Genomic DNA, 7,585 nt, shown 5'->3' on the forward strand with positions numbered 1-7,585 from the left:
CTGTCTACACCAAACAATCGATATCAAGGTGATCAGTCTCAATATCAAAAGCCTAGTGTTTCAAATATCCCAAACAGGTACTCACAAACAAGCATGCTATGCAATATCAAACAGATAACGTAATAGCATAAAAAAAGACACAGAGTATGCAATAAAGCACAATCGGTTCATTCCTCAGGCTCACGAGGACGAACCACTCTGATACCACTTAATGTAACACCCTAATTAGCCTAAGCTTTACTTCACGTCGTAAAGCGAAGGTTAATCAGAGATTACAATAGTTCTAAACTCATACATATAATATATAGAAAGGATTAATATAATCTAGAAGCTCGATGAATGATATAGCTCAACAACAGGATTTGAAAAGCGCAAAATATACTAGCGAAGATTCTAACTTAAGGCACAAGAAACAGATAAGATACAACAAAGATAAGTATATAATATCATATGAAACTAGCCACGACTCGCGGAGTTTAAGCCATCTAGCCATATACAGATATACAGAACCAGACAGTAAAAACAGCTTATACAAGTTTTGTTCTCTCAAATACAAGCCTCTAGGCAACACAAATACAAAAGTGATAGACATATATAAAATAAACCAAACGACTCAAAAGATGTCTGGATCCTTCGCTCCTATCACCAACCAGACAACTCACCTAGGTGGTTTGCGACCTGCATCTGAAAAACACAATAGAAATATGGTATGAGAACCAGAGGTTCTCAGTATGGTAATAGTGCTCAGTGATGTAGGATATAAGACTCCGGGATGTCAAAGGCAATCCTAAGCTCCATATCCATCACAAAAATTAAAGCTTAAAGCATTCTAAAACAAATAAGCATAATATATAAACCTTAACATAAATAAACTGGGTAATCTATCTTAAGGAATTTCTACTTTAATCAAACACCGCTGTCCCGCAGCCTTCACTAACCTATTCTCCATGTGATCCCATTGCCACTGCCTTCCAAACCTCCTCAATCCAAGTAGAAAGCATAATTAATAGCAATGCAAGTAATTCACAAGTAAAAGCATATAAGGCAAGTAGATCAAGTAAGCAAATAGGCATGTTATTCAAGTAGGCATACAATTACAAGTCAGAAAAGCAAACAAATAGGTAGAAAATACACATAATGAATGCCTGTCCTACTGGCTGTGATATCACATTGTCGGTTCAACTGCCTACCCGGCACATCTCCATGGAGATGTCGCCATTCGGAATCCTCATATGGGAACCCCCGAGATATAGTGCTCGGATCACTGTCCAGGTACCGGCGCTTGCACGCTCTATTGATCCGAAGGGATGCGAGCGGGATACTCTTGCAACAAACCTCACATCTCAACGCAAGTAGGACAAACCACCGCCCTTACGCCGCTGCCGCTACCTCGACAGGCGGGATCCAACCGTCGTCCCAACCGGGTGCATAGCGTCTCATAATCTCAGTAAAAATAATATTTCAGTGGTTTTCAGAAAACATTTTCAGTATACATGGATCCATCATCTCATTCAGAGTCCTCGAATCATCTCAACCACTGTCCATTCATATCTCAGTTTCCAAATATCAACAGTTTATCATTCCTCATCTCATATATCAATCATTCTTCACCTAACGTCAAACCATCCTCAGCATGCCAGAAACTTAGGCCTCTATTTTCTAAAGTTTTCCAAATAATATCACCTAGATCCATTAAATTTTTTCCCATATTTTAACTTTCCAAAACTAGGCCCAAGAGTCTAAAAATGGTGCTAGAGAGGCTTACAACCTTGTTGGGAAGGTGGAATAATTGAAAACAAAGAAAATTTTGAGAAACAGGGCGTGTGCAGCCGCACAAGGGTGTGTGCGTGTGCACGTCCAGGAGATTTTAAAAGTGTGCGTGCGCACAGTGTAGTGTGCGTGCGCACAATGTAGTGTGCGTGTGCACAGTGTAGTGTGCGTACGCAAAGATATTGAAATCCATAAGGTCTGTTCACTCGCACATGGTGTGCTAGCGCCCCCAACAAACTCCTATTCCCGACTTGTGCGTGCGCACAGGGGTCTGTGCGCACAGGGGTGTGTGCGTCCGCACAGGTCATAATTCTCCATTGATGTGTGCGTGCACCAGCTGTGCTAGCGCTGCAACCAGTAGGCACTTCCCAGCCTGTGCGTGCGCACAGGTGTGTGCGTCCGCACAGAGTAAGATTTTCGCAGGGTTGTGCACGTGCACAAGGCTGTGCGTGCACACACATCAGAAATCATAAAATTCTGCAACTTTGCAGAATTTCAGATTTTTAACACCAACTTTGAATGATCATAACATCCTCTATAAAATTCCAATTTTCACAAACTTTATCTCAATTTAAAGGGTTTTCAAAGATCTTTAATTCTAAGCGAATCTCATTAAATTTTGAAAACTGAGGCATAAGTTATGATCGAACAAAGTTCACCAAAAACCCAATTTTACCATACTTCACAATTTTCCACAATTTCTTACCATACCCATTCCAAACCATACCAAACCATTCAAAACTCCACTTTTCATCAAAATTAACCTGCTGTATCATGATAGACCAACCTTACCATATTCTCATTCTCATTTCATTACTTTCAACTTCAGCATCAACTATTTAACAGTTATAATCAAACCACATTCAAACTTACCCTTTCATCAATCTTAACACTACAATTATCATAATAAACCAACCTCCAATCCATACAATCATTCAACATCATCATATCATTGTAAATCATCATAATTGAACCCAACATTCATCAACTCATCATAAACCGTCAAACATCAACATTCAACATATCAACAATCATTTTATTTCAAACCTATCCTATAGGTCACTAGCTTAAGTGTCCATGAATATTATATACTACATAGAGGAAACCGAAACCATATCTTGGCCGATTCCCAATATGCCCATAACTCAAAATTGAGTACCAAATGAGCTTTCAACCAAAATCCAGCCACCAATGCAACTCCAACAAGCACCAACAAGCTCCAAACTTACAATAATCAAGATATATACATATAAATCACCACAATTCAACCTAGGGTTCCATTTAAACATAAAATCACAAGGGCTTGGTGGCTCTTACCTTTTCCAACAGATTTGGATGTCAAAACCCAATGCTAAGGAAGGATTAGAGTGAACCTAAACATCCAAAATCAGAAAAACTCACTTAATCCCAAAGCCCTAAGAACCAAAATTTTGAAGAGAAGAACAGAAAATATTTCGTGGTTACCTCTCTAGTTTCTTGTATGGGTTTTGTAGAGCTCTTCACAAGGAACATGTAACCGCAAACGGTGCGGCGATCGGAGCTTTGTAGTTCAAGATATGAGCTTGGGAAGAAGATGATGAATAGTGCTCAATCTCTTCTCCTCTCCTTCTTTCAATTTCTGATGGGTGTGTTTGAGTGTGCTTGTGCTGATTGGTTCATTAAATGAAACTTTTATATGTTGGGCATGGGCCCAACTTGGGCCCGGTCCAACCTGTTAGCGTTTTTAGTCCGTTTGGCCCAACTTCGGGTCAAACCTTTAAAATTAAAGCCCGATTTTCCATTTCTAATGTTTTTCTAAGGTTTTTGTCGGCTTTCACTTTTTCTCATGCAGTACCGGGTAGACTTGTACTGGTTTAACCAGTTCAACTGCCGGTTCGCAATTTTTCACGATTTTTCACAGAAAACACATTTTCTGACTCAGAAAAACCCACTGAGTCCAAAAATCACCTTTAAATCCTTAAATTCTCACTCTAACTCTTTGGAATCTAATTTGGGCAATATTAATTACTTAATTAACCGATTGGTTAGTTGCGGTTCTTACACAACCACTTCCTTACCAACCTCTTCTAGCTCTTCTCCATTCTTCATGTCATAACTTGGAGGTAATGTGGAACTTATCTCAACATCAACTTTAATTTAAATGGGAGAATATTCCTCAAATACCAAATGACCATATGTTGGTGGGGAATCATCATCAAGAGGAAGATTTGTTGCTTGCTCGCCTTGTTCCAATTCTTCATCGTTCATCATATGCTTAGGAGGTTGCACACCCTCCTTAACATTGCTTTCAAGCTCAATGGAGGAAGGCTCAATGGGATCTTCGAGGTGATTTATTATTGAGGACAAGAACTCATCAATGATTGAGTCTAAGTCTTGATCAACCTCTCCTAATTCTTCAACCGCTCCTTTCGGTTCAATTATCACAACTTCCTCCTCTTGTTGCACTTCTTGCTTCAACTCTTCTTCTCCACCATGAAGCTCCGAATTCTCCTTCTCATTGTGCTCCTCAACTAATCCTCCACATTTAACAATAAGGGTGCTGATATTGAAGATTTATACCGGTTCAAAATTTAGCAAAATAATTTCGTTGTGAGCATAGCCCAAACCGATAATCGATCCTCAAATCAAAGTTTAATTTGTGCTTTGGTTGTCACAAGTCCAACCCCAATATAAAAATAACCGAAGTATTTAAACATCAGGTCGTCTTCTCAAGGAGTTATAGTGAGGTATGCGTATTATTGGTTATGATATCAAAAGGGGTGGGGTGGTGAAAGTGCAAGAAATGTAAATCAAGCAATTAAAGAAACAATTACTAAAGAGAGACATTCATGGCAAGGGTTGAGAGTTAAGCTTTCTATCCTAGTCATTAATGATCATACAATATTTATCAAGAGCTTATCATATTTAGTCATCTCTAACAATAGAAGAAAGTACAAAATTATCTTCACATGAGAAAAAGTCAAATAAGACTAGTTAATCTCAATCCAAAAGTCCTAATCAGCCTACTAATTAACTAGCAAGAGATTAGAGTCAATGGAAACAATATTAACTAATACCCCTAGATCACCAATCTAAATTGGGTATTAATGACTCAAGATTGGCCAATTCCTCTTTCCAAGCCAAGAATGCTCAAAAAGCTACTCTAACATCCAACCAAGCATTTTGTCAAACACTTGGAAGGCGTAAAAGGAAAGCATTATAAATTGCAAGAAATAGTAATTATACAACTACCCAATACAAGAAATCAACAACAACAACTAAGGAAGAAAAATTAACATGAAATATCTCAAATTGCATTAAAGGAAATTTAAATTGATAAGAGTGTTCACAACATAAAAATGGCTAAAATGAGAAATTAATAAGAAGACATAGGAAAATCATGACACTACAACAAGGACTTGTAAAGAAAATAAGATGAAGACAAGAAATTAAACCTAGATCTAAGAGAATTTAACCTAATCCTAACCTAATTCTAGAGAGAAAATAGAGCTTCTCTCTCTAGAAAACTAACTAAAGGCTCATCATAACTAGTCTATGTGCTCCCCATTTGTCCAATCTTCAATTTTGCATGAAATAGTCCTTAGAATCAGTTGGATTTGGGTCTGGGAAGCTTAGAAATTGCCCCAGGCATTTTCACTTTAATGAAATCACGTGCCAGCTATGACGCATACGCATGGGTCACGCATACGCATCGCTTGGCATTTTACTTTCCACGCGTACGCGTCATGTCACGCATACGCATCACCATGCGACTTCATCTCTATGCATGCGCGTCGTGCCACACATGCGCGTCGATGATTGCACTCCAAATCCTTGATTTCCATGAATTCTTTTAATGCTTTTTTCTTCCCTCCTTTGATCCATTCATAGCCCTTTTCAACCGGAATTCACTAACAAATACATCAAGGCATCTAGTGGAATCAAATGTGATTTAAAACTAGTAAATTAAAGGCCTAAAAAGCATGCTTTTACACTTAAACACAAAATTAGAGAGAATTACAAAACCATGCTATTTCATTGAAAAATGTGAGAAAAGGTGATAAAATCTTCCAAATTAAGCACAAGATAAACTACAAAATTGGGGTTTAACAAATCTCTCCACAGTTAAACTAAGCATGTCCTCATGCTAAACGAAGAAAGAGACAAAGGGTGTTAACATTTATTCAATGTAAACTAACTAAATGCAAGCTACCTACATGCACCTAGCTATTCTAATTACTATCTATCTAAATATATAAGCATATATGTGGTCAAAGTGAATCAATTCTTCAAGAAATCATGTATAAACAATCAAGGGCAAAATCAACCATAGCAAAATCTAATTCACAATTGACTTGAGCTATCCAAAAGAGTTTAAAAACTTGCAAGATAAGTAATAATCAAAGATGGAAATATGGAATTGAGCAATTGAACCCTTACCGGAAGTGTATATGCACTCTAGTCGCTCAAATGTTTAGGGTTAATCCGCTCAAATCTCCTCTAATCATACTTTCTAGAGTTTGTTCTTCATCTAATCAATCAACAAATATTTAGTATACATAAGCAAGTATCATGAGGGCTTTTCAAGGTTGTAATGGGGCCAAGGTAAGGATAAGGATATATGTATGGCCAAGTGAGCTATCAATTGAATCTTTGACTAACCTAAGTTCTCACCTAACACACACACACACACTATACAATTCTAGAATCACACTTAGCTACCCAAGATCTCACTTTCACATATATACATATACTCATGTATTAATTTCAATTTCAACACATATACATTGGTCTTTTTATTGAACTTCACATTGGGTTAATTTTGTCCTCTTTTTATTATCTCTTTTTCTTTTCTTTTTCTATATTATTTTTTTTATATGTATGAAAGCATAATACATACAAAGGACATCAATGCATATGGTTTCTATACTTTCTCATGAGTATACACCCAAATTCTCAATATTTCTCAATAAAAACAAAACACATTATCATCAACCAAAGTTCCCACATTCTCCCGCACTTTATTAACACACACACTCACTATCTTAAGCTAACCAAAGATTCAAATAGGACAATTAATTATTTTTCGCTTAAGACTAATGATGTGGTAATGATAAAGAATAAAAGGGGATTAAAAAGGCTTCAGGTGGCAAATAAAGGTAAATGAAATGGTAGGCTATTTGGGATAAGTGAGCTAAACTCAAATGATGGCCTCAATCATATAATTGCATGAATATACCCTAAATAATGAACATATAGAATGGAACAAACCAAAGATTACAATCATAAAGAAGAAACATACAAGAATCAAAATCATGGTTAAATGATGTAACCATATAATTAGGCTCAAAAACTCACAGGTTGTGTGTTCTTAGCTCAAAAACCATATTCTAAACTATATATATATACATCATGCAAGTTTCAAAAAATTTTTTTTACTCAAATTAATTTGAATCTCAATGCCCTTTCTAAAAAAATTTCTTGAAAATTTCATCAAATTGATCAACATTTATCATTATATATATATATATATAAAAGTGCAACTCAAACTAAAAGTCGAAGATATATAATAAAAGTCTAAGATATATACAAACTAAAGATGCCAAATGCAACAAACTCAGAGGTGCTCAAAATACTAATATATACAATAATCCAAAGTGCAAGTACTAAAATAGGACAAAATAAAGCAAACTAAAACAAGAGTCTTAAATGGTCACCCAAAATAAAAATTTTGCCGATGATGGCAACCTCTCCATACTTAGAAGACAGCATTGTCCCCGATGCTACAAGTGAGACTGGGTGATAGGGTCGACATCTACATCTGGCTGGGGCTACG

This window comes from Arachis hypogaea, chromosome 17 (assembly GCF_003086295.3).
Source record: "Arachis hypogaea cultivar Tifrunner chromosome 17, arahy.Tifrunner.gnm2.J5K5, whole genome shotgun sequence".
In the NCBI taxonomy this organism is placed as follows: Eukaryota; Viridiplantae; Streptophyta; class Magnoliopsida; order Fabales; family Fabaceae; genus Arachis; species Arachis hypogaea.